Here is a 26,136-nt window from a genome sequence, read left to right on the forward strand (position 1 = left end):
CCAAATCCCCAAATGGATAGCGTGGAGGACTGGCTACATTATTCGAGGTCCTGGCTCTGTCAAGAACAAGTGTTGCCCAAGGAAGGAAATTGCAGCCATGTTATTGGTTGACCTTGGAAGGTTGAAAGGTGGAGTCGGTCCAGCTTGCATTAGTGCTATTGCGCAGAAGGGTTTGTACTGCACACAGGCGGGGTGTCTACAGCAGTCGTGTTAACAAAGTGAGCTAAGTTAATGTATAATATATTGCCGACACTGCGTGTTATTTTCCACTGTTATAGTCAATGCATTTAGATTAAGGGTACAAATGGGCGTGCAACCCAAACTATGCTTTAAAGGTGTTTGTAGGGGACGCACTGACTTTCGTGTAGTGGAGTGTGAAGGAGACACAGGGCACACACAAGCATACAATCTGCACAGTGTCAGTCTCCTAGTGTTGCATGCGCAGTACAGTAGAGCACACATGTTAACGCAGGTACCAGTTCCTGCTAGGGGGATTTGAAGAGGAGGAGGGAGTGTGCGAAGGAAGCAGGGTCGATCCTATCAAGGCAAGGCAGTATACAATTAGTGTGGAGTCCTCACCTGCGTGATGTCGGACTGTTCTCAGCACAGGCTCCAGTAAAGGCAGAGCCCAACCCTAGGGCCGCTCTCACAGCACAGCAGAAGCTGCCGCTTCCAGGATGGGTGGCCTACGCGACAGGTACTCACTGGCCTCGTGCACTGCACAGCAAAAGGCTGCTGCCGGCCTCCAGCCAGGGTGCGCAGGCCACCACGTCTGCTGTACGGTCCGGACGGTGGACCAATTACAGTTAACAGGCTCAGCACAGGAGGCTCAGCCAGGATGCGCAGTGCACTGCAGCATTCCCTGATAGACTCACAACATGAACATCACAACGTTTGGTCGAGACTCGAGGGGGCACGTATGGTGCTTCGTTCATGGCCTGCCACGTGGAGTGCAAATGCACAGGTGCCGGACCGTGCCAGCGCTGCCATGCCCATGCCAATCATGATCCTGACCCCACGCCAAACTTCGCGGCATGGCAGTGCCGCCTGGTCTGCTGCTGCTGGAGCCCAGCTCAGCTTGCAGACAGTCAGGGCTGGTGCTATGACATGCAAGGCAGTTAGTATACAATTAGTGTGGAGATGTTAAAGCAGCATTTTGCCGCTCTATATCTCCACATATAGGCAAGCGCCTAACCTTGCCTAGTGATCGCACCGGCCCTGGCCACAGCCACTAACAACCCAAACTGTTACTAACAATCAACCCTCTGCATACACCTCTCAGATACTGCACTAAAACAATCAGAACTCCTCAGCACAGCAAACCACACAAAGTTCACAACACTGCAACAAAAAGACAACACACACAACCTTGCAAAAGACCACATGATGTCCACCTCCCAAATCTGGCACCCAAGCTCAGTGAACGGTACATCCGAACTGAAACTGCCAACAGCAGAGCAGAGCTCCCTTGCTCTTTCTCCCGCTCCTCCCGCTAACCTACCCCTCCTTCTTTTTTTTAACAGAACTGCCAGAGCGCTGAGAGACCACACAAGTGGCACCTGTCACTGCGCGGTATAATAACCTTTAGCAATAACATACACAGCTGAGTCCATGTCCATGAGGCAGTGCCCCATTTTAACAAAAGGATTAGCTATAGGGTACTGGGGATTAGACCACCTGAGGGATGGGCAAGACCAAAAATAAACTGAAAATCGATTCATGTCATGGGAGTTGGTACCTCAAAAGTAAGTACTACGAGGAGAAAGAGGAATGTGGAGGTAAGGGTTAGAAAAGCTTAAATGCTGTAAGACTTTTATTATTTAAAAAAAATACAAATGCAGTATGTTTGACGTACTGGGGGTATGGAAAGAAAAAAAAACGCGTTGCTACAAAGAATATATCATGCTTCCAGTGCGTGAGCGTGTGTGTGGTGCTTTCATAGTAAAATTGCTCACACTGCAACAATTTGTAGAACGTGGACATGGAGGAAATAAACCCTGAGACTTATGGATACTGTATCCGTGTCCCACAGTTTAGCTATCGCTAGCTGCAGACCACAAGCTTACCCAATGAAACCTGGGCTGACTGAGGCAGGGGTATCTCGAGGTCAAACATAGCAGCAGCCGAGAAGGAGCGTGGTGGAAACAGTCAGCTACCTCGGCACTTAGTCTTTGGACATGAAAAATGTCCCTGGTGAGAAAAAGAAATGGCTCACGTCTTATGAATGTACCGTATTATTTTGTTTAGTTAGCTATCTTCAAATAACTATATTATAAATTAGAAAAAAGACTCCTTTGGAGATAACGATAGTCATAAACGGCTTTTTTATTTTTGCTATTGTAATGCACTTTTGTTAATGAATTATATACTATCATCTGTCCTTATAAAAATGTGAATTATCAGCATTTTATTTCGACTACACTCCCTTCCAAGATGGCTGAGTTCACTGCCGACTAGTTTCCATTTGTTGTTCTAGACCACTAACGCGCATGCTCCCCTTCCCGTGCAGGTTGCAGGGAGAGCTGTCAACGCCAGCAGCACCCAGAGACTACGGGGGATGCGTGCACCTTGACACTTGGACGAGAGGGACAAAAGAGGAGTGACAGCACCGAACAGGGAAAAGCACTGCACGCCCCGCTGCCGCATGTTTGAATGGAGCAGCTGCAAGGTAAGCAGATCCCTCAGATATGATCAGCCGGTCAGCACACTGACTCTGTGGTCCGGGGAAGTGCATAGAGTATCCCTTGCTTGCAAGTTGCAACGATGGGGACCCTGTCCCATAGTAATGCTCGTCCACTTGGAATTCAGTCAGTGAGAATGGATTGGAATGGCCAAATATATTTGCAGATTAACAGCAATACTTTTTTGTGTCTAATATGTAGAGTCCCTTGCTCGATCCCTAATACAGTCGTTTGCCAGGTTCCCTGCTTAACAGTCGACCTGGGGGATTGGCGAGGGACATGGCAGAGGGGGTAGGTGGCACTGTTTGCTATCCACGTGCCATATCGTAAAAAGAGGTTGTTATTTGGGGGTACTCTAAACCTATAGTCATGTGAGTTTATGCAGTTTGACCTCCTTAAATATTCTGTGGTAAAGTAGTATTGTGAGGATTTGTGCAGGGAAGGTATCATCCAAAGCAACACGTTTGAACACTGGAAAGCGGCATTTTACAGCTAGAAGTGTGATAGTTGTAACTGCCTATTGGATAGCAATGCAAGGATGGGTCCTTTTGGTGAGGAGTAGGAGGGGTCGTTGGGGGTAAAGTTTAGGAAAATACAAAAAATCTGCGCAATTTTAGATTGCACAAAACATACATTTCGCTACTAAATAAGAATTTGCATGCAATGGGCCACTTAATATCGCCGTGTAAAAGAGTGTGATGCAATGGGGCGCTGAGTGGCAAGCCTTGGCAGGTACAAGTAGCGATAACTCATTGCAAAATATTAATTTTCTACACACCCATGCATTGCTTTTTGTTGTTGCGAATTGCTGTTTTTTAAACGGGACATTGCATTACACCATCTGCAGAAATTGGAAAATAAATTGTCAGCAATGGCCATAATCGGTGAGGAAGAAGTGTTTTGTGTTGTACAGGGCACCAGACTTTGAGTGCTGTGTTTTTGGTAGTGGGAATGTGGGTTTCCTAACGTGTGGTCAAAGAAGAGAGGAGGACCTACCCAACCACATCTCCTTGTGCTGCCATATCCCAATTGTCAAACGTAAAGGTTTCCTCTTCTGACACAACACTAATCTACATGCAAAATATCTTATGAATATGAATATTAAGCCTACCAAAGCTCAGGCAAAACCAATGCCCGTTTCTCTCACCTAACATCGCCACTCTATTCACACACTTGTTTTTTAAAAACATGCTGATGCAGAGCTGCAAAATCAGGTTATGAAAATCCTGGCGTGTTTAGTGCTTGCCATTTAACATTATTTTGCACATTACGAATGCACACTTTCAAGTAAAAGAATGGAATATGATCCTAAAAGCTAGGCATGATTTATTACAACTGACCTGTCACAGTATGGGGTCTACTTTCAAGGCTTGGACACTCAGAACATCCTTTGTGATAAAGCCAACTGCTCGTAGTCGTGGTTTGTAAAAAAGAATGCAACTTGTTCTTCTGCTTGAACACCCTGGAAGTTGGTGTTGTCAATCAGGAAGCTCGGAATGCAGGCTCTATTGTCTGGTACAAGCCAGCGTTCTGAGCAGCCTGGATGCTACTAGCCAGCAGCCCCTTTCCCTGCCTCTCCTCTGCTGAGCTTTCCCATCACCTCTTAGCACCTGGGTTGTTTCCTAGTGTGTAATTTTTTTTTTAAAGAATGAATCTTACCTCGCTGCCCGGCACCACACCATACTTTCCCCAGTCCGTTTCATTGTTGATGTCACGGTCGTCAACTTTGCAAAAGGACTTGGGGAAACAATTGCGTGTCATGGGGCTGCTCAGCAAGGTATGTTTCATTTTTTAAAAAAATGAAAAAAGTGAATCGCTATTAGCACCCGCTTAGGGAACTACATGGGTTCTAATGGCGATATACACCTTGGCGGCAAGGTAATGGCAGCACTGCCCGCGTGAATGGACCCTCGCATCGCTCGGGCCCTTAACTTGGGCGGTGGGCCACTACCGACGGGGTTGGCCTGTCGCCTTGGTTTATATCGCCTCATTATGTGCCCAACATTTGCACATCATACAGTCAATGCTGTTAGACCACTATATTGATGAGTGGTATAATATAAAATAATCTTAACATAAGTAAAAAGGATGTCCATTAGATTTGCATATATATATATATATATATATATATATATACAGAAAAGTAAGTCCCGATATTGTATTTCAAAACATGACATTTATTCAAAGAATATTAAACTGAATGAATCATAAATATCTTTAAAAAAAAAGATTCAATTCAATACAGGAGGTAAATGAAGAAAAGAATAACATTAATCCAACCAATCATGACAATCACCCATATCCACAATTACTCAATCACAACCATGCACCATAAAACAATTGATGACAATTAAAAACATATAACAAATTCCAAAAGCTTTTTTCGACTATAGCCGAACAAGAGATGGTTTGTAGAACTCATATTTCTATCTTCAGGCTGTTTATCATGGACCGACCGGTTTCAGTGTACAGCATACAATTTACCACATTGTCATCAGGGATACATAATAGACCTGCAGCCTCGACATGGGGGGAAAATCTACTACATATTAGGTACACCGGAGGATTCCAGGCTAGCATCAATCATTGTATGACTGTGAGCAGTCAAAATCATTGACATTCACTATTGCTGGGATATGCAATCGCTAGTAATGATGTTCTCTAATAGCATAGCCCCTTAAAATCCAGTCAAATTGGACTTCAGCATGTAATCACTGTGCCATGCTTTATAGTAGCAGATTCTGATACTTTACTATGATCGGGGCAGCGAGCACTCAAAATATACACGCTCTCCGACCATCCGCATATCAGAGAATGGCGTCAGAAGACCATTAGAAAACAAGGATAGAGGGCAGAAAAAAAAGGATTTCCAGCCGGACATGCGGAAGAGGTTCTGGGGCACTTTCTGCCACCTGCGCTACGCTGCCTCTCTCGGAGAGGTGCCGTTTAAGCAGAAATGTCCCAGACTGCTCCAAAAAGCCCTGGTTTCTTCTCGCTGTACAGATTGTTAGGACAGGCTGACCCCATTCGGTCCTTCACTGCTTAAGCCACATGAGCTTGGCATTTGCTAGAATGGCAGTCATCCATTGAATAGCAGGTCAACTCGTGGCAGGGTGCATAGCAAGGGGCCAGGATTGGATCACAGCATTATTTCACAGAGCTGAATTCTGTAGTAGTGAGCCAGGGGATCCCAGAGCTCCCCTGCAGCACACGGGGGGCTTACCCCCTCTCCTTGACATGGTGGCAAGCATCTCATATGGTGGCAGAAGAGGCCACCTGTGTTCAGCTTTTGCCAAAGGCCCCAGTTGTGCCTCATGCTGCTACGCGCAGCACAAAAATCACTATCTTAGAGTTTTGATTGTAGTGCAGCCTTGTGTTCTTGCGTTGTCACTATATAGCTGCAGCTCTTCTTTTTTTTAATTTTTATTTAAAAAAAAAAGGTTTTACACAAATGAATTCGAGAAAGTATTAAGCATACCATCAATCTATATGGTTTGGGCTTGAAGTTAATTCTTTCAAATGACTGTATCCCTGTCCACCTCATTCTTATGTTTTCCATTTTAGCATTATTTTCAAACCTGACCAATGTATCTAGACTGTCCAAAGTCCCACACAGTTGCTCCCAACTTGTTTTTACCAATAACCTGAAAGCAATATGCACATGGTGTTAGAGGGACTGTTTTGAAGTCCACCCTGCTGTTCCTGGGCAAAGCTTTATATTCTCAGTTCCTGAATTGATTACTTTGCATATTAAATTAATATTTAATGCACAATTGTTTAGGCATATGCTTACGTGAATTGCCCTGATTTATAAAAATAACCAAATTGAAAAGTACTGTCCTGATTCCATAAAACAGTTGATTTTCCAATTTAGAGTTATTTTAAAAACGGACGGGGCTCCAGATACATCTTTAAGTGGCAGTATTTTAGTTGATATTTTTTTAAGTACCTTAATTTTTTGAAGGTTTAAAAAGTAATAACAATTTCCAATGGGGGATTTTTAGGCGAGTACTCATATATTATCACTCCAAAAGAGTTTGTAATCCATGCATTTGTAGTTTATAATTCAGGCTAATAGTGAGATTGTTTACTTAAAGATCCTCTTCAGATCAGGCTGAAATAACAGTAATGCCCTTCCTGTTGCAATGCTCTGCTGGTACCACGGATACAAACACAGATGTGGAGGTGTGTGGGTGAAAGTAGGGGGCGGGGGAGAACCCTTTGTGCCTGTTGCCTACTTCTTGGGAGTATTTTTTGCCTTTTTTTAAAAAAAAAGTTGCATTTTTTTTCTGTCCCAAATATTTGGAGTATTTGCTGATGTTATGTAAGTAAATGTGGCTGGTAAGATTTTTATCTGTAAGCCTGTCCCCACCAATAATACTTTTATCCTATTTTCCATGGTTGAAACTAAACCTCAATGGCCTGTCCAGGATTTACAGAAGGGCCATATTGCAGTGTTTGGGGACACTAGAACTACATTTTTATTGCAAGCAATGTTGACTGCAATCTGCTGGCCGGGTCACACTGTAGTGGCTGAGCGCTCTGCTTGTGTCATTACTTTAGTTTGATCTCTTGCCCATCTTGGCGCCTTATATGGTTTTAAGTTGTTTTTTACATCTAGCCGCCTTGCGGCCTGATCAGTGGGTTTCCCTTCCTTCCCCACCTCTTGTTCCTCCTCCTGCTCCCACCCCCAACCCTGATTGGGCACTCGCCCGTTGTCTCGTTGTGGGTGTCTTTGTGTATCTACACCATTGTACTCAGCACAGATCGTTCAATCTGCTTGCTGGAGCACACAGTAGGGGCTGAGAGCTCTGCTTGTGGCATTACTATAGTTTTATCTCTTCTCCATCTTGCCGCCTTATATTGTTTAAATTGTGATTTTTTTTTTTCCATCTTGCTGCCTCACAGCCTTATCAGTCAGATTCCCTTCCCTCCCCACCCCTTGCCCGACCCTGATTGGGCACTAGGCCCTAATAAACGTTAACACTCAGGGCAGCCCCACTGCCTGTTGCAGCCCCCTGTGGCTAAGGGCCCTGAGGCAAAGGCCAGATCCCACAGTAGCAGCTCCAGAGGGTGTTTGCTGTGGAAGCAGGCAGTGCAGCCGTCAACCAGCAGCGACTGACAATGTAATACAAGTGTGGGCAGGGGTACAGCCATTACTGCTCCCCATTTATCAGTCCCTCCTCTCTTATTAGCTAAGTTTGCAGTCTGCTGCTTGTCGCAGTTTTTTATCCATTTCTGACACTAGTTGAATTGCATTAGTTAGCCATTTGGGGCTTCCCTCTTCAAGGAAAGTCGAATCTGTGTATTTTTACATTGGTTCTTGTGTTGAAAAAATTAGGCTATTCCCCTCTTTCTAGGAAAGTCGAATCTGTGTATTTTTACATTGGTTGTTGTGTTTAAAAAATTAGGCTATTCCCCTCTATCTGTGATTTTCCCTCTTCCTGATAACTTGCATCTAGGTGGCTTGTTTTTCTGCTGTTGATCTAACCTAGGACTTTCCCTTCCTGGACACCTGATTCTAGATTGTTGCTTGCTGTGTGGTGTAGTTCAGTGTTGTGCACTGCAGTTCTCTCTCTCCTTCCCTCCCCCTCTTCCTTCTCTCCATGCTCTCCCTTAATGGTGCTCTCTATCTCCCCTATCTTCTCTAACTGCTATTCTATCCCCTATCCTACCCCTCTGTGAAGTCTGGAAGGAAGAAGTTCAAGAAGGATCTCCTGGTCTCCAATCCAGGCCTGCCCATCGCTGACGCCTATGCCATTGCTTCTTCAAAGCAGACTTTCACTGACATCCTTTTTGTCATTCCGTCTCCGGACCTTTGGATTCCCCATATGGTCACAGTGCTCTCCCCTTTCTGGCACCCATTGGGAAGTACTCTTAGTATCCTTCCTTCCTCTAGGGTCATCACTAAATGTCTACCTGAATGGCACTGCCATGGTGAAGGATTCTCAACCCAAACTCCTCCTCCAGGATAGGCGTTTTCCGTCACTCATCAACTTCCTCCTTTCTCCTGACACTACTCCTTCTTCCACTCGTCTGCCACCTCTGACAGGTGTACCACACTCCTGTACCGCTCCTCGGAAGTCTTTCAAAAGTGGCAACCTGCTCCACTTAGCTATCCTCAACTCTAGCTATGGTGTCAAACACTCCTCTGACATCTGCCACCTCCTTGAACACCTCACCATCTTTGCTCTCATCGAGATGTGGTTCACTCCCAGCTCTGTCACAAGTTTTGACACTCTCCTCCCTGAGGGCTTCAAGATCCTCTGTAAGCCAAGACCTAACCGGTCCGGGGCGCAGTGGCCTTGACCTTCCCTGAGTGGGTCCCTGCTACTATCATACCCACTCAGGCCTACTCCTCTTTCGAATGTCTTCATCTGCAGGCTTGGTGTCTCTCTTGTCCTCTCTGACTCTGGCCACCATTTACAGGCCCCCTGGACAGGTTTCCCTCTTCCTCTCAGAGTGGGCTGACCTCACTCCCTCTCTCCTGCCCTCTACTTCCAATCTTTTCCTCCTTGGAGACTTCAATATTTACCTTGACTCCCCCGATGCAGCTTCTGGACATTTCTGCAATCTCTGTGACTCTTTCCCTCGCCATTCTTCCCTCCGGTCTCACGCACTCAGCCAGACACACCTTGGATGTTCTCATCTCCAACCCTCTCATTACACCTCTCTCCTGATCTGACCATGCCCTCCTGTTCTCTCATCTGGATCTCTTGGTTCCCCCTGGCAAAACCCGGCCCGCACTGCCAGTCTCCTCTGTCATTCGGCCTATGAAGCGAGTATCAGTTGCTGCTTTTGCCTCCACCTTCCTTCCCGCTCCTATTCCTGCCACTGACTCTCACTCTGACTCAGCCCTTATTAAACTTCATCTCTCCAACTCCAACTCCCTGGACATCCTTGCCCCCGTTATGAGGATCTGCTTGAGAACTGCCTCCAAGTGCAACTCCTGGTATGACTCCAACCTGGCCTCTCTGAAACGCAAGTACTGAGCGGAAGTGGCAGGCTTCGAACACATCCTCTGAGAAACTGCCCTGCCGCCTTCTCCAAAGACAATACACTCTTTCCATCTGCTCGAAGAAGAGTGCCTATATCCAAGCCTTTCATGGATACGATCCTCTTTCATGGATACGATCTAATCACATCTAATGTGATCACCCTCTTTTACTAGAACCACTTGTCCTGAGTGACACCTACCGACTATGCCCTTTGTTAACTTGACCCCCCATAGGGACCTCCGACTACCACTGCTAGTATCTAGGAATTTCACTGGATCCTACCGGGACTACAAAACTGTAGTTGATTGTTACTTACCTCTTTATGCTTCCGACACCTGGCATTAACTGTATAAGTATATTCAGACTGTAACACTGCTGAACTGTCCTACTGCCTATTTTGCTTGTCACTGTAACTAAGTTCTCAAGTATCCTTGTAATGTTTGCGCCCGGCTACCTGCGGGTTTGGTTTTGCGCTATATTAAATAAACAAACAAACAAACAAACAAACAAGCCTGCATCTATAGGGCCATTAAAAAACAAGGCTGAACTTTTCAAAATCTGCAAGGAACTTGCCAATCCTACCGCAGTCTCCATTTCTCCTCTGCCAGACCTGGCCCGCTGCACTTCTCTGGCCTCTCACTTCATTACTAAAATTTGGGACATCCTGCCCTCTCTCTCTCCTCTACACCACATCCTTCTCTCTGACCCACTCTCAGGCCTTCCTTGGCCCCCTCCCTCCTACTCTCCTCTTTCTCTCCCAAGTCGCTCTATGAAAGTCTCATCCAAACAGGTTCTCTCCTGCTCCTCCAGAACTATCAAGGACAACACTGTCTACCTTGCTCCAGCCCTGGCTGAATTCTGTAATCACTAATTTGCTACCGGATCCTTCCTGTCACTCCTCAAGCACTTACTTGTGCACCCTCTCCTCAAAAAGTCTTCTGCTGGCCCTTTCTGTCTGGCTAACTACCACCCTATCTCCATTGCCCCTTCCTGGGCAAACTCTTGGAGAAGCTGGCCATCTCCCAGCTAATCCACCACACTGAATCTTTTGGTTGTCTCCATGACCACCAGTCTGGCTTGAGAGCTGCCAGAGGCACGGAAATTGCACTCTCTAATCACAAGTCCATCTCTGCTTCCGTTTTCATTGTTCTTGTCCTTTCCTCTGCCTTTGATACGGTCAATCATGCCACCCTTATAAACTACTGCTTGAAACCCTTGGCATCACTGACCTGGCTCTGGACTGGCTGACCTCCTTCCTGTCTCAACAACCTTCCCAGGTATAACTGGGCCCTTTTCTCTCCTCCATCTTACTCTCCATATGTGGTGTCCCTCAGGGCTCTAGTCTATCACCTTGGCTTTTCAACATCTACCTTGCCCCCCTAGCCCACTTGAATTCTGCCTTCTCTCCTAACTTCCACTGTTATGTGGACGACACGCAACTCTCCTTCAAGCTTACCCATCCTCCTCTTACTCTCTAATTCCTGACTGTCTTCTATTCAGGCATGGTGCTCTGCTGACAATCTCTCTGCCTTAATGCCAGTAAGACTGAGATCCTTCTCATTGGGACTCCAGCTCCCTCCTACACTATGGCTGCCCTCTATGGGCCCCATCCCCAAGCCCTCCTGTGCGGCAAAAACCTTAAAACCACGGTGTCTTCTTCAAATCCTCTCTCTCCTTCTCTGCTCACATCATGGTCATTGCCAAGAAGATCCACTTTAAGCTGCACCTCCTCAGAGGCATTCTCCCTTTCCTCACTTTCCCCCAGAAACTCCTCAATGTCTCCAGTGCTCTGGTCCTCTCCAGGCTGGACTACTGTGACAGCCTCTTCCTCAACCTATCTAACTCCTCCCTTCGCCCACTTCAGCTAATCCAGAATAGGACTGCAAGACATATCCTTGGTCTCAAGCCCTTAAATCTCCCCACTGGCTCCTAGTTGCTGCGAGGATCAAGCTCAAAACCCTCTGCATCATCCACAAGGCTTTCTGCGGCCTGGGACCCCGCTACATCCAACTCTCTCTCCCTAAATACCTCACTGCTAGAGCCCTCCAGTCTTCTAGCGCCAACTCTCTGCAGATTAGATGCTTCTCCAAGCTGGGAGTGGGAAGCTTCTCAAGACCATCCTTTTCTTTTCCTCCTTCCCTCTCTCCCTCCCCTGCTTATGTTACCCTTCTACCTCTTGACTGGCTGCCTGGTTCCTTCAAACTCCTACAGGGCACCAGGCCCTCCCCTACAAGTCTACCCCTGCACTTGGTCTCCTCTCTCTGACCTCTCCTTCTCCTAGCCTGCACTTGCCCTTCTGGGCTCCCTTCCCTGGCACTATCCTGGCTGGGCTTGCACCACTTAAGCCTTTCCAGCCCCGTTCCTCGCACTTAGCACGTGGACCTTCTGCACATGTTCTCCCTGGGCTGTGCCCACTTGGCCTCTCCTGGCACTCGCCTTACCCCCCCACCCCCACCCTTGTCTTGTTGCGCCTTGAAACACATTGTGTAGAGGTGCATTATAAAAACCCAATAAATAAAAATAAATAAATGCAGGTACTGGTGGAGTATAAACAGACAACATTTGTAAACATTGGATTTAAAAGGCACAAGCATTGTAAGCAGACCACTGATGTCCAAATCTATTAGCACACACTCTATCCCTTTCACAAATTCTTGGGGGCATATTCCCCAAACCTCATGAACCTTTTTAATCCTATCAGTAACTGAGCAATGACGCTATCCCTCTGCGCTTTAAAGTGCACTATTTTCTGCCACGTTTGCCCTAGGGGAAACTGCTAAGCAGTTCAGTATTCACTCTCTGTGTAAACCAAAACAAACAGCAGAGTGTTCAGACAAGGAAGCGTGGTATTTGTAAATACAGGAGATGCTCTCTTTCTGCTAAGTCACGTTCCCATTGTTGTGAAACAGTTTTGCTGTACAGAGAGCGCTCGCTCCGCACCAATAGAAAAGTCTATTGCCTTTTTACTTGTGAACTGTCCCCTTAAAATCTCAGCAACTCCATTCGTGCCACTTTTCATCGTAACATTCAGACCCAAATAAAGGACACTGCATTCTAGTTAGAGGAACCACTTAGGTTTGTTAAAATGTATCGCCCATTCTTTTTGGTCGAGCCAGTTGAGAATGAGAATTCTGACCAAATTACGGGCTCTAAGAGTAGTAGTAGTAGTAGTAGTCATTTATATAGCGCCTTTTCCAATTTGTATGGCCTAAACGCGCTTGTGGTGGGAACGCACTCTGGGACCGAAGTCCAGGTATGGGAACATTCTCAGAAAAAAGGCCTGGAATACATGTGTGCATTTGGCCAATATTTGGAATTAGGTGGGCTGGCTAGGCTCCAGTAAGCATCCCAAGAGAGTAGTCACGTGCGTGGGTGCAGAGGGAGGTCACAAGAGTGCGCTATTGCAAGAGACTAGTTATGTGTCCTGCTAGACCCACTTTGTCGTAGGTTGTCGCTGTATTTTAATGGCAAGTTGAAGCAAGTCTGGTGTAAGGAGGCAAATACGTAAGTGTCCAGCTAGACCGAATTTGTCTTAGTCGTAGCAGCATTCTAATGTGTGTGGATGGATAGCTGTGCCTGTGGAAGATGTCCACCGAAGTGGTGCATTATACATACCTTAAGCTCAGATGGAGCTTACCTTTTGATCTCGCTGTGTGATCAGATCGTCTGTGTGAAAAGAGAAGGTACCCTGCTAGGCTCTTTTAGACACCACTATGGACAAGCTACCCTCAAAGTCTTCTAAGTGCACTAGACCAGCTATTTTAGTACATCTTCTAGGCGTGAACAGATGGGCCACCGTAAGATCTTGGGAATCGTCGGGTTCTATAAGCTCAATAGACAGGCTACCCTTATAGTGCCATATCAAGGATAATTGCATATATCTTTGTTACAATGGCTAATTTATGGATCTTCTAAGTGCAATGGATATGTTATCATATATCTTTGAGCGCAGTGGACATTGGGGAAAGCCGTCGGGGAAAGGCTGCTAGCCTGTCTGTGCTTGTGCTTGCCCCCTCCTCCATTTCACCTAGGAGTGAGGGGGCTGCACTCATGGCACTTGTACTCTGCAATATGAAGATTGTTGCCGTCTTAAGATGGCCGCCACCATCCTTGTGAATCCAGCACTAGGGTTTGTGCTGGGAGGAGTGCCCTTCATCACACTGAGACAGCAGCCTCCCAGGCCTCCCCAGAGCTGGCAGGTAAAGCCAGCTCATTTCCATCGGGAGGCTATCGGAAAAGGCTGCAAGCTTGCCTGTGCCTGATTAAGCCCTTAACTATCCACTCCTTCATCCGTCTGACCAGGGTAAGTCTAACTCTCCTGTCCCCCCCCCGCACCCAGGCTCCTGTTGCCTAAATCGCCTTCTACTCTGGCATGTGCTCGCACTCTGCAGGAGCCCCCCTACCTGTCCTACATTTCTCCCTTACCTCCTTTCTGTCGAGTGTTTCTGGCACCTTACACTGGCTTCCCCTGCCCTATCCTTCCATTTGAAGCCTCTTCTGCTCTTACTCCACCTGTCTCCAGTGGGTCCCCTCACCCTCCCGCTCAATCCTTGCCTCCTGGTGCTGGTTCTGTGCCCCATGGTTGCACCCTCTTACCTGCAGCCAATGGTTTTCTCCTCCACGCTTGTCACATCCAGCGGGATGCGTACCTAGCACTGCTGATCTTCTGAACTTCATTGTGTCTGTCTGCACTCAATCTTCAAACTTTTGGCTGTGGCGTGGCTGTCTCCCTCATGTTGATGCCGCTGCCTTTGGCTTTTTCATATGCTGCAATGCTTTTGCTCCTCACAACCTTGTTGCCCTTCATCTCTGCTCTGTCGATTGCTGATAGATTCTGAACACGTGGCCCCCTTATTCTCCGCTCCCTTTTCCAGTATTGTGTGCTTACCCAGTCTCACATTCTTGCTGGTTGACTTTTTATATTCCACTCGCCTTGATTCTCTTCCCCCCACCCCTTTGCCTTAATTTCTTTCAATTTACTCTGTTATTACACCCTGATGTGCCCCATTGCGTTTTCAGAGCTGCAACCACTGCATCTCCTTTTGCTTACCTGCACCCACTGGTATATCTTTCGCAGCGTGGGCTTCTTCTTGCTATTTACCCACCTCCACCCTCCTGACTTCTGCTCACTGCCCTGTGCTGTGCTTTTGTTCCTACCTTCTCCCCTTGTTGACTTCCTCATCCATTTGCTGTGTTCGAGCATCACCCATCTGCACCCTTGGATTGACTTTTGGAACCCGGCTGTGTTTTGCATTGAACTTACCTGCAGCCACTGATCGACTTTGGAATTGTGCAATGTTTTGCAGTTGACCTACCTGCAACCATTGATTGACTTTGAATCCTTGTGATGTCTTTTGCCTGCCTGCATGTATGCCTGATGTAGACCCTCATTCCTTGAGACAGTGCTTTTCCAGTCTGTAGCCATTCCTTCCTGTTTAGTCTTAATTGCTGTTTGCATGCCTGATGTAGCCCCTCATCCCATGTGGCGAAGCATTTTCAATCTACATTCATTCTTACCTGCTTGTTATAATTGCATATCTGGTTTTCCTTAATGCAGTTTACCTTCATGTTCCTGCACTTTTAAATTGTTTTGCGATTCATTGTACCTCTCGCCATTCCCCTCCTGCAATCCCCTTCTTCATGTCTCAGCACTTGCACTTTCTAAATCATTTCACAACCTAGTCGGAGCGTTTCATTTGTTTTTTGTTTTTCTTCCCTTCTACCGCCTCCCTGCATGTCCCCTCCTCTCCCTCTCCCCTGCTTTCATGCTATAGCACTTGCACGTTTCAAATGTTTCAAGACCATTTAAGAACCTGGAGGATAGCTCAGCGGCAGCGTGCGCGTCTTGCAAGCAAGACGACACGAAGCAACAACAGGTTCGATCCCCAGGTCTGCGCTTAGAAACCTCTGGGTGTTTAAGCGCGTTATAAATACGTAACTAAGACAAAAAAAAAACACAATTACGCAACTAAGAAAAACAAACTATTCCTGTAACAGCGCCTCGATGCCTGCGGGCTGTGTGAGCGCTTTATAAATGTAAAATAAATAAAAATAAATGTTTAAAAAAAGAACGCTTTCTCTATTCCTCCCCCTTGTCTTGATGCGCCTTGAAACACAATTTTGCTGTAGTGCGCATTACAAATAACCAATAAATAAATAAACATTATAAACTGCCCACTTCCAGCCCATCTAGGTGCAGCACACTGCCCACCCTCAAATGTGTCTAACCCTCACAGATCTTATATATGATTTATAGTGATAAATTCGAATGTCATTATGTCGAAAGTCATAATGTCGGAAAAAAAAAGTTGCATTTTGTTTCTTCGAATGTCTATTTTGAATTGCTTTTTGTTCGAAATGGGGGGGTTCCCCCCTCAATCCCCCTTTTTAAAATGTTTTGTTTGTCTTACCCCTTTTTTTTTACTTGCGGAACCCAAAAAAACATGTAAATAAAAAAAAAAAATTCACATTTTTTTTTTCACATTTTTTTTCTTCAACATTGTCTTTCGACATAATGTTTTCGACTTTTTCACTGCCTACCCTTACATATGTATATGTGCTACCTTCTCAATTACTTCTAGAGCAGTACACGTGCTAGCCTTTACAGTTCTTCACATGCATATGTTCTGAATTTTGTTATGCTATTCAGTTTGATTAATATACCCATAGAGTACCAGAGGTCATTGATGGTAATGGGTACTGACTAACTGTATAACATCACTAGCAAAAGTGGGAGGGGCGTGGCTGATGGCCATGTATCGAGCGGTCTCTCGGAACCACTCTCCCCTGATCCGCCTTGATCCGTTCAAAAGGACTGGTTCGCTATATGCATGTGACCTCTAATTACTGGCAACTTGAGCTCAATACATCAGGAGTGTGCAGTAAAGTTCACAGAGCAGACGCCCCTACAGTACACCAAGTATGCTGCCGGAGGACCATGACAGAGCTTTCAGAGTGCAAATCCAAGATGGCGACCGCGAATGGTGGAGGACGCTAGCCGTGGCTTCATCGCCCAGTAACCAGGACAGCACTACAGTATGAGCACAAGGAGGCTGCGTAGTATAGAAGAGGTTGCCCCTGGACTGTGGAGGCACTCGGCGAATGCAACAGTTAGTTTACAGTGCCTGTGCTGACACACGCCAGCGGATTAGACTAGGCTGAGTGCTGTGCTTGTTGCGGCTCTCCCCGGCATGGAAGCAGGCTTCCGCGACCCCCCAGGAATACTGTGTACCGGGGTGCTGAAGGGCATATGTGTGGAATATCTTGTTGTCCCTCTTCTGCACCCGGCACCTCACCTCAAAGCTGGGGCTCCGGTTTGGTTCGGAGGAAGTTGTCCCACTGAGCCGCATTCCTAAGGGACTAAACCACCCAGCATAAGCAAACCACACAAACGCGTGGCGGATTCCGTAGTAGCGGCTAGCCTGCCACCAATGAGCACAGTACCCATCATAGTGAGGGTATGAGAACCTAGGTGGGGAGCTGCAACCTTTGATGTGCACTTTAAAAAAACTAAATAAGGGGTAAAGTAAGTTGGAAGATATAATCTACCCCCACGCTCAAACAGCAGATGACTGCTACACTGCACAATAGCACACCAACTAGGGTACCTCCAAAGCAGGACACAGGCAATCGCCTGCAGAGTTCCTGGGAAACAGTGGCTGATAGTTCTCTGGGCATACCTGAGAGTAAAATTTGTCACACATTTTTATTTAACTCAAAATAAGGGTTGGAAAAAAGCCTAACTTGCTCTATGCTGAGGAATTTCCCTACCTAAATGAAACTAAGGATAGTCTGTGTCAGGAAGTCCAAAGAAAATAACTGTCTGTCCAAAACCTTCACTTGCCCTCATATCTGATTTGATTGGATTTGAGGAATTTGTAACATGCTCAAAACTGACAAAACCGTATAATGGAGCAGATGACTTTTGCTGAAAACGGTTTACCAAAATTGTAATAATACCCATATTCCATCCGAGAGGGCAAACATTTCCAACAGGCCCAGAATAACTAAACTTGATTGAAACAAAAATGTTTTCAGGGCTTTACAGAATTTAAATGGGTAGTCCAAAGTCCTAATTTACCTGGGTAAACTATTCCAGAGTCTAGGACCAAACACTGAGAATCTTCTGTCCCCTCTAGACACAAATGTAGATGAGGGGATAACTAAGCAGTGCTTGGTCCCTTGAATGTAGACATCTGGACGGTTGATACTGCTTGAGCTTATCCTTCAGGTAATCCGGTGCTAGATTGTTCAGACACGCTACCTTGAATTTAATATGGTCCTCAACTGATTGAATTTAATATGGTCCTCAACTGATAACCAATGAGGTAAATGGCGTGAGGGTGAGACATGAGCGGTTTTATTTAGTCCACAGACCAGCCTGACACTGTGTGTGATTCTCGAAGTCAAATGAATAAGTGTTCAAAGTAGAAGTTCTGAGCTCCAGCTCCTGGCTTGAAAATAAATAAATATTCAGAGGAAATTCTCTGAGCTTCTTCCAGATTCTGGCATGCAAAAGGGGTTCCCTTCCCCTAGTTTCAAGACATTTCATAATGCCAAGGAGTTCCCTTCCTCTAGATTTTGGTTCCTCTCCATAAATCAATTTTCAGGGACACTTCCCCAGCTCCTCTGGTTTGGTTATTCTTTACAAGTTTCACAACTACAGTTCCTTACTCTGTTTCACATCAAACTTCCTTTATATCAAATCACAGGTTTCTCAGCAAGTCTCTTACGTGGCTCTTCAGTAGGTGGGTGTCCTCGGTCAAAGCGCAGTTTTCAGACCACCCGGTCCACCCATTACAGGTCACACAACCGATACACCTTACTTGTTTCGTCTTATCAGCTTCAGGTATGCACAATGCCACTGCTTGTTTGACCACTTCTCTGTTGTTGCCACTTCTCACTTGCCAATCATTGGTTTCTCAAAGCACACAGTTTCCAATGGCTCATGCCTATGCTTGCTTCACACAGTTTCCAGTTGCTCTTGCCAATGCTTGTTTCACACAGTTTCCAATGGCTTTTGAATATCTTATATTCGTTTGCAAAAGTCTTTCTTTCCTGATATAAAATTTGGTATTCAAAAGGTAACTCTGATACAAGCTCCCGGAGAGCCCCGGTATGAGTAATTCCCTGGTTTCCACTCACTGGTTACACACAGCGGCTCCTTTCTGTTTGCTGTCCTTCGTGACGAGATCCTTAACACTCCTCGTTCTGCTTCCCGGCTTCCACTAGCATTGCCTTTCCCTCGCGGCAGCCATGAAGAGCACAGCTCGCTCACCTGGTTTCCCACGGTGACTGGGGTTCTTGGGCGTACCACAGCTAATGCTGCGTGTACCCGATAAGGAGGGTAGCCGGACTTCCAGACCCTCTCGTGACTGACTTCGGCATCTCTCTCTCCTGCGTGATGGGGCTCCCTTCTCTCCAGCCCGTTCCTCTTTGCTCCATGCAGCAAGGTCTTTTATCTCCATTAGGAGTGTTAAGTGACCTCAGGTGTGGGTTATTAATCCCAGTTGCCTGACTGTGACAAAACCCATTAGGTGGACTTGCCTGATTGTTCCACCTGTATACCTCTGTAGCCCTCTTTTTCGTCTCAGTACCAGAGTGGTGTCTGAGTTAGTAAATGAACCATGTATAACTCTGTTGTCTCCTCCTCATTTTAGTACCTGATTGATGTGTGTTGTGAGTGTTTTCTAGAAATATAAGGATATGATTGGTAATACCCTATAAAGGCCTGGGCGACATCGGATTCCTTGTGGAAGAGAAATGGGGGGATACTGCATTTCATCCAAGTGTTCCTCATCCCCACTCCCCAAGGCTCCTCTACCCATGTGATCCTCCCTCGCATATCCACACCCAGGGTAAGGATTCAAAAGTGATGGCCTGTCCCTGGCCCCTTGGGAGCAGGATATATTTGGGAAAGAAGTGAGGATGCCCTCAGATTCCTCACACTGACCCGATCCCCTTGGTCAGGCTCCTCCATCTTCCTGAAGCCTTCTCCATTGCTGCTGCTGCTTCTGGATGGTGGGTCTCCCTCCTGGGCATGCATTTTTCTTGTCCATCTGGGTCACCGTTGGTCTCGGGTTCAACTCCCTGAGTACTGGATCTTTGTCCCATTCCAGCCCTGTAAAAGAAGTCCTGTACTTACTGGGTTCACCCACAGTTTGAGTCAAATCCTCAATAACTGGCAGAGTGTGAATTTTCCCCCGGGTCCTGGCATTCTGAAATAGACTTGCCAGTGATCTTCAGGGGTCTCCTGGCTCCTGGTGTAGTGGGGTTTGAAGGCCTGTCTTTATAATGGATTACACTGGTTCAAATCCTGCTTTGGATCTATTCTTCTCCGTTTGTCTGGGTCTCATGCTGTCACATTTACATACTCAGACAGACCTCAAAATATGCAGAAATTGTGTGTTGTACACATGTGGAGAATTGAGGTTACGAGTGAATTTCCATGCCTAGTGTGACAAATCCATGGAAATTCGTCCCTTCTCCTCAAGTGGGGCCATTCCCTTTGAAGCTAAGGGGTTGAGCCCACTATGCAAAATGCTCCTTAAGGGATTGGGCAAGCAGGATCGTACTGAGGTGCACCCCCTTTTGGGCGGGGGGCAAGGACTCGCAAGTGAGGAAATCTTGAACATCTCCCTTAAGACCAATGTTCCAAACGGTTGTTGCATATGTAAGTGAGAGGCCCCCTAAAATCCAGTTAATTCTCCCAATGGAGTCAATCAAGACACACCCCAGGAGGGAATGAGACCAAGACCAAGTGCTGGTGTTAAGAAAAGGCTTTTATCTAAAATAGGGCAAGCAGAATCTACTCTGCTCAAGCCGAGAGCGCTCTGCAGAAAACATGTTACAATTTACTTTTATACAAAGAATTTGTCATCAAGCAGAGGAAAGGCCTAAGGAGCACATGAACAGTTGGGGATTGGTCACTAGGGGTGAACACCTATAGGTGCCATAGGGTTGGAGGCGCTTGGTTGGCTTGAGAACACGTGGTGTGGCGATGACGCTTCTTGGGTCAATCGGTCAGCTGGGCTCATCGAACTGGTATGTGGGATCGGCAACTTGTGATTTTGTTTATTTGTTAAATAACCATTTGACATTTGCCCTTGTGGTCACACATTCCCATTCATTCAATACAATAACCTGCTTGTCCAGCAGGCTCAGAGACCTGTGGCTTAAACACTTAGGAAAATGTGGTTCAAATACAGGTTAATTTATTATTGGGCATAGGTTAAGATTCATCCATTAAATGCAGCGCTTGACCTGTTCAGACAATTCAAAATATAATGACTAAAGAGGTAAAGCTTTTGAGGTCACTGTGATCTGGTATGTCCATCTGATAAACAACAAAGAGGGCTCTAAATCTACGACTGGAAAAATAGGTCACAAGAGGCACATACCATCATGGGCATAAATTTCATTGTGGGGGGTTAGTGGTCGGTTGTCCAAACATCATTAAATCTCTGCTAATCTACCTTGACACCATGAAGGGTAGAGGAGAATCAGAACCTCTTTGCGGTATAGTTCTGAGTTGCACAAAGAAACAGGGCCTTCAAAAATAGATCTTACATACAGGCTTTTATACGTGGCTTACTATATTACATTCAGGTTATAGTGGTTTAGAATATACAATATTTTCTAGCTGGCTAAATATTCTCATTGTAACAAAAACTCATTAAGAAACTAAACGTGTACTTCAATTAGTGTTCATCCTTCATTAAAACAGTTCATGGCTCAGGGTCTGTGCATGCAGCCTTAACACATGTTGCAATTTGGTGAGAGTAATTGGTTGCTGTATTACGTTTACACAATATCGTATATGTATTTACATTTGAACAAAAAAATTAGGTAGTTTAGTGCTGGCGTGTGCAGTGTTATGCTGATTATGCAGTTCGTTATTGCAATCTATTTCCCATAGTAGCATCATACCATACGTTAATATGCATCGCACTTTCATGACTGAGCTCTAACGTTAGGTCTTTTAATTACACAGATATTATACCGTGTGCTAATATGCTCATTGTTCTACTATTATCCTTGCATCATTTTGCATGAAAAAGGCATTTTGGCTCTCTCCTTTATTAAAGCACAAACAATCAAACAGGCTTGAGGGTCACTTCTAACTGTTGACCCTTTTTTAAGGAATATAGGGATGGTGCTCTTTATGGCCAGGGTCTGTTGGGTGTGGGGACAGGTATATAGAGACGGATGGCTTTTGCGCTGGCCCCTGCTCAGGGCTGTATCTGGGTCAATGAAGTGAGATGGAAGACAGATAGACAGATACAGTGTAAAGTTTGTTGCACTCCCACAGCTAGTCTCTCGTGAGAACCGAACCACTGCAGAGACAGCAAAGGGGAGGAGGTGGGGGGGGGGTGCCTGGCTGGGAGAGCTGCAGGCCTGCATTGGAACTTCACAAATGTCCTGCCATTACAAAATGGAGTCGGTAGCTTACAAAATGGAGTGTCGTTCAACTCTGGTTTTACGCTGTCCCAATGGGGGGGGGGGGGGAGAGGGGAGAGAGGGGAGAGAGGGAGAGAGGGAGAGGGGAGAGAGGGAGAGAGGGAGAGAGGGAGAGAGGGAGAGAGGGAGAGAGGGAGAGAGGGAGAGAGGGAGAGAGGAGAGAGGGAGAGAGGGAGAGGGAGAGAGAGGAGAGAGAGAGAGAGAGAGAGAGAGGAGAGAGAGAGAGAGAGAGAGAGAGAGAGAGAGAGAGAGAGAGAGAGAGAGAGAGAGAGAGAGAGAGAGAGAGAGAGAGAGAGAGAGAGAGAGAGAGAGAGAGAGAGAGAGAGAGAGAGAGAGAGAGAGAGAGAGAGAGAGAGAGAGAGAGAGAGAGAGAGAGAGAGAGAGAGAAGATTGGGGGGGGGGGGGGGGGGGGGCTGTCGCAGTTCCTAGCGGTATTCCCGCGCGAGTGCTCCCGGGCCCGGGCCCGGGCCCCTGAACCCCAAGCAGCGGCAACTGGGCCTACCCAGGAAGTGAAGGAATTGGGGGCAGGGGTCAAAAGACCCCCCTCTTCCACTCATTCCCCCTTTCATTACTTAAGTAACGAATATTGTAACTGTTCTAACCTCTTGCGTTCCTCCTCCTCAGCTACTGCTTCATCCCATGCAGGTGTTCCCTTTATGGGCTTCCCCCCCTGAGGCTTCCCCCCTCCTAGCATATTCATCTGGGGTGCAGGTCATATAAATACACCCTCCCTCACCCTCCAAATCCACCCATACTTCCTTGTACCATTGTAACTCTCTAAGTTCCTTTATGGTTGTGTGATATAAATTATCCACTCTGTGCCCTGTGTTGTATATGGCAGCCATTCTAAATTTGGGCTCTGAACTATCTCCTGTTTGCACTTCCGCCTTGTGTTTGATTTGCGCCACTCCATTTGCACGGCCCATTGTTACCATCATCAGCGCACCATTAGGTACCGCATTTGTGCAGCATCGGAGTCCTAATTGGCACACACAAAAAATAAGGACCAAAAAGACGATGAGTGGTATGAAGAGTTTCACTGTCATTCCAAGCCAGGGTGGTACCCAGGAAAAAAGATTGTCGAACCAGGTGCTGGGCAGTGCTCCTCCTTGGTCCTTCATACGTTCTCTGCGGTTGTGCACTGCTGCTATCAAGTGTGAGGGAACCATTCTCCGGGTCTGTAGAAGGTACGAATGCGCAACATGCGCTCCTGATTTTTTGGCAAACACCTCCATCTATTGCTGTTAACAGGTCTAGCACATACCTGTTCTGCATGGTCATTAGTCGCAATGCTCTGGGTTCCACTTTGATGACATTGAACCCTTCTTCAGTGTCGTTCGCCAGCTGGATGAGTTCCCACCTGAAGCCATTTTGCATTGGCTCTCGTCTGGATACTGGGAACGAGGGACGCGAAAAATGTCTCAACGGAGCTGAACAACCGGAATTCGTCGGGGATCTGTGCCAGGAGTTCTGATGATTTGGCAGAGATATAGTTTGATGATTGTTTCTTCCTCCGCATTGTGCTCTGCAATCCTTCTTCGTCCATTGCATACACGGGAACTCCTTCAGGCGGCTTTGGGGAAAGTTTATTTGGCATCGTCGCTTGCGTGCTTCCACCTTGGATGTGGCTTTCTGGGATTACCATCAGCACGGAATGCAGCGTTGCCAATGAGCATGTGCCCCTCCATGATTGCGGGAGGTGCAGATATGCCATGTTGCCGCAAACCCAATATGTGCCCATCATTGCTGCTGTGCCTTTCTTCATGTCAGGTATTATGATAGTTTTGCTGCAGTTTTTATTTTCCCCCATGTTCCTTTTACCTTCCCCATGGAAGCAGAGTTCGTAAGAAATTTCTTTTCGCAGCTTGAAGGGTTTCTCGATGGCGGTAACCCAAGTGATCTTCATTATGTGTTAATTCCATATGGGAGCGCATGTTCTCTGTACCCATGAAGTTATTCTTCAGACAGCCCTCACAGCGCTTCTGCTCTGCATAATATTACTTCATTCTGCAATTTGTTGTCTGAGTGCAATGTCCCTTTTATCACCAAAAAAGGCTCCTCTACACAAATTACTCCTTGCGGCCGGGAGTAACATGTCCGCTCGTTTTGCAATAGTTCAAATGAAACAATGTGTGCTTGAAAAGTATTTTTGATTTGACACAGCGCAAGATGTAGGAGACATTGTGCCTCTGCAAATGGAATTTCTTGTGGCAGCAATACTTTGGGATGGGAGTGTCTGAGGCATGAGGTATAAGGGAGCACACGTAACAACTTTCATTAGTTGTTTGCTTTGCCGTGTTGCTCATGTCTGCATACCATTTGTTTGTCTGGTGTGGGTGCTGAGGATCATCAACTGTGTCTAAGCTGAATTTATAATGCTCTTCCCATTTTTCCTGTTGTGTTTCCCTCCTTTTCCTCCTAAGTCCAGCTCTCGCATTTTGTTGGGCCTGCCACCCTCTTTTTCCTCCCATTCTGTGTATAAATTATAGTAGCTGACAGCCTTATGTTTGGCATGACTGCTATCTTCTGTGATTGTTCTGTTTCCTGAGGTTGCGGTTTCTGAAACTGGCATGGTAGTTTGGTATGGCCGATTCTGCACCCATGTGAGTTTTGAAGGGGTTCTGTCATTCATTGTGTAAATGCTAAAATCAGATTCATTTACATATGGGGACTGTGGGGTGACTTGCATCATTGTGATATTTGTGGTGCTATTATATTCATCCCTGTGACTCCTGTGGGCCCATATTAACTTAACACCATCCCAAATTAGATGGGTCCCTTTCTTGATTTGCAGAAAGCATTTGCGGACAAATTACGCAAAGCCCAGGATAAAATTAAGCAGGAAACCCTGACATCTTCACTTCTTACAGCCAGGTCCGCTTCGCTACCTAATAAGACGCTTTCATCTGACACAAAATTGACCGATACGAAACAAGACCTCCTGTCTAACACTGCCACTAAAACAGAATCCACCACTGTTGAGGAAATGATAAATATACTGAAGTCTATGCATCCTACCAGTTGCCCTGGTGAACTTCTCCCAACCAAAATTATTTTGGAGCACAAAAAGCAGTTTGCACCTTTTCTATGTAGATTCGCCAATGCCTCTTTTCGGTTGGGCAAAATTCCCCAGCCGCTGAAAAATGTTGCGGTTTCACCATTATTTAAAAAAGTTGGATTAGATCCTTCTAATGCTGCAAACCTCAGGCCAATCACAAATACTTTGTTTCTACTCAAACTCATAGATAAGATAGCAACCATTCAAACGCAGACTATGTACAAACGGCTGATATACTTCATACTAAGCAGTCTGGTTTTAGAAGTTATCATGGCACTGAGAGGGCCCTTTTAGACCTACAGACCTTTATGCTTTCTAAGCTGGAAGAAAGTAGGTCGGGGCTGCTGATGCTGCTGGACTTATCAGCAGCTTTCGACCTGCTTGATCACAACATCCTTCTTGACAGAATGCAGTCGGTCGGGGGCCTCTCTGCAAATGCCATAGACTGGTTGAGATCTTTTTTAGAGGGTCGACGATCTCAGGTATACTGGGGGGGACTGTGCCTCTGAACCACAAATACTGACTTGTGGAGTCCCACAGGGGTCATGTCTCTCTCCTCTATTGTTTAATATCTATATCCTCCCCCTCTGTTATGATTTAGAACTTTTTCAAATTTTCTTCTGTAACTATGCAGATGATTTTCAATTGGTCCTTGACATCACTGGCAATCATGATACTGACCAACATCTGGTGGACATGGTGTATCAATTAATAAAAAAAGTGGATGTCTACCAATTGGCTCTGCCTGTATGCATCATCAAAAACTGAGTTTATGCTTTTTGGACCCAGCCAGGCATTAACTAAACTGGACCAGGCGTACTCTGGCTTTAGGATTGATGGCAGTGACATAAAAGTTGTGCAGAAAGTTAAAACGCTAGGTACTTATATGGAGAGCAGCTTACATTGTGATGCTCACGTTACAGCTATCTCAAAGAGCACC

The 26,136-nt window shown here is 46.1% G+C and overlaps 1 protein-coding gene across 3 annotated transcripts in view; it reads left to right on the forward strand.

Annotated features, from left to right (window-relative positions):
• The first annotated feature begins 2,409 nt into the window (after window positions 1-2,409).
• The window catches only part of RMDN2 (regulator of microtubule dynamics 2), a 1,053,472-nt gene continuing 1,029,745 nt past the window's right edge, over window positions 2,410-26,136 (forward strand). Inside the window, exon 1 of one of the 3 annotated variants that reach the window (XM_069607937.1) lies at window positions 2,410-2,668. The gene's annotated coding sequence lies outside the window, so the exon portion shown is untranslated. The remainder of the gene's footprint in view (window positions 2,669-26,136) is intronic. The other 2 variants (XM_069607939.1, XM_069607938.1) reach the window with 2 other exon arrangements.

This window comes from Ambystoma mexicanum, chromosome 4q (assembly GCF_040938575.1).
Source record: "Ambystoma mexicanum isolate Mex_15411 chromosome 4q, UKY_AmexF1_1, whole genome shotgun sequence".
NCBI lineage: Eukaryota > Metazoa > Chordata > Amphibia > Caudata > Ambystomatidae > Ambystoma > Ambystoma mexicanum.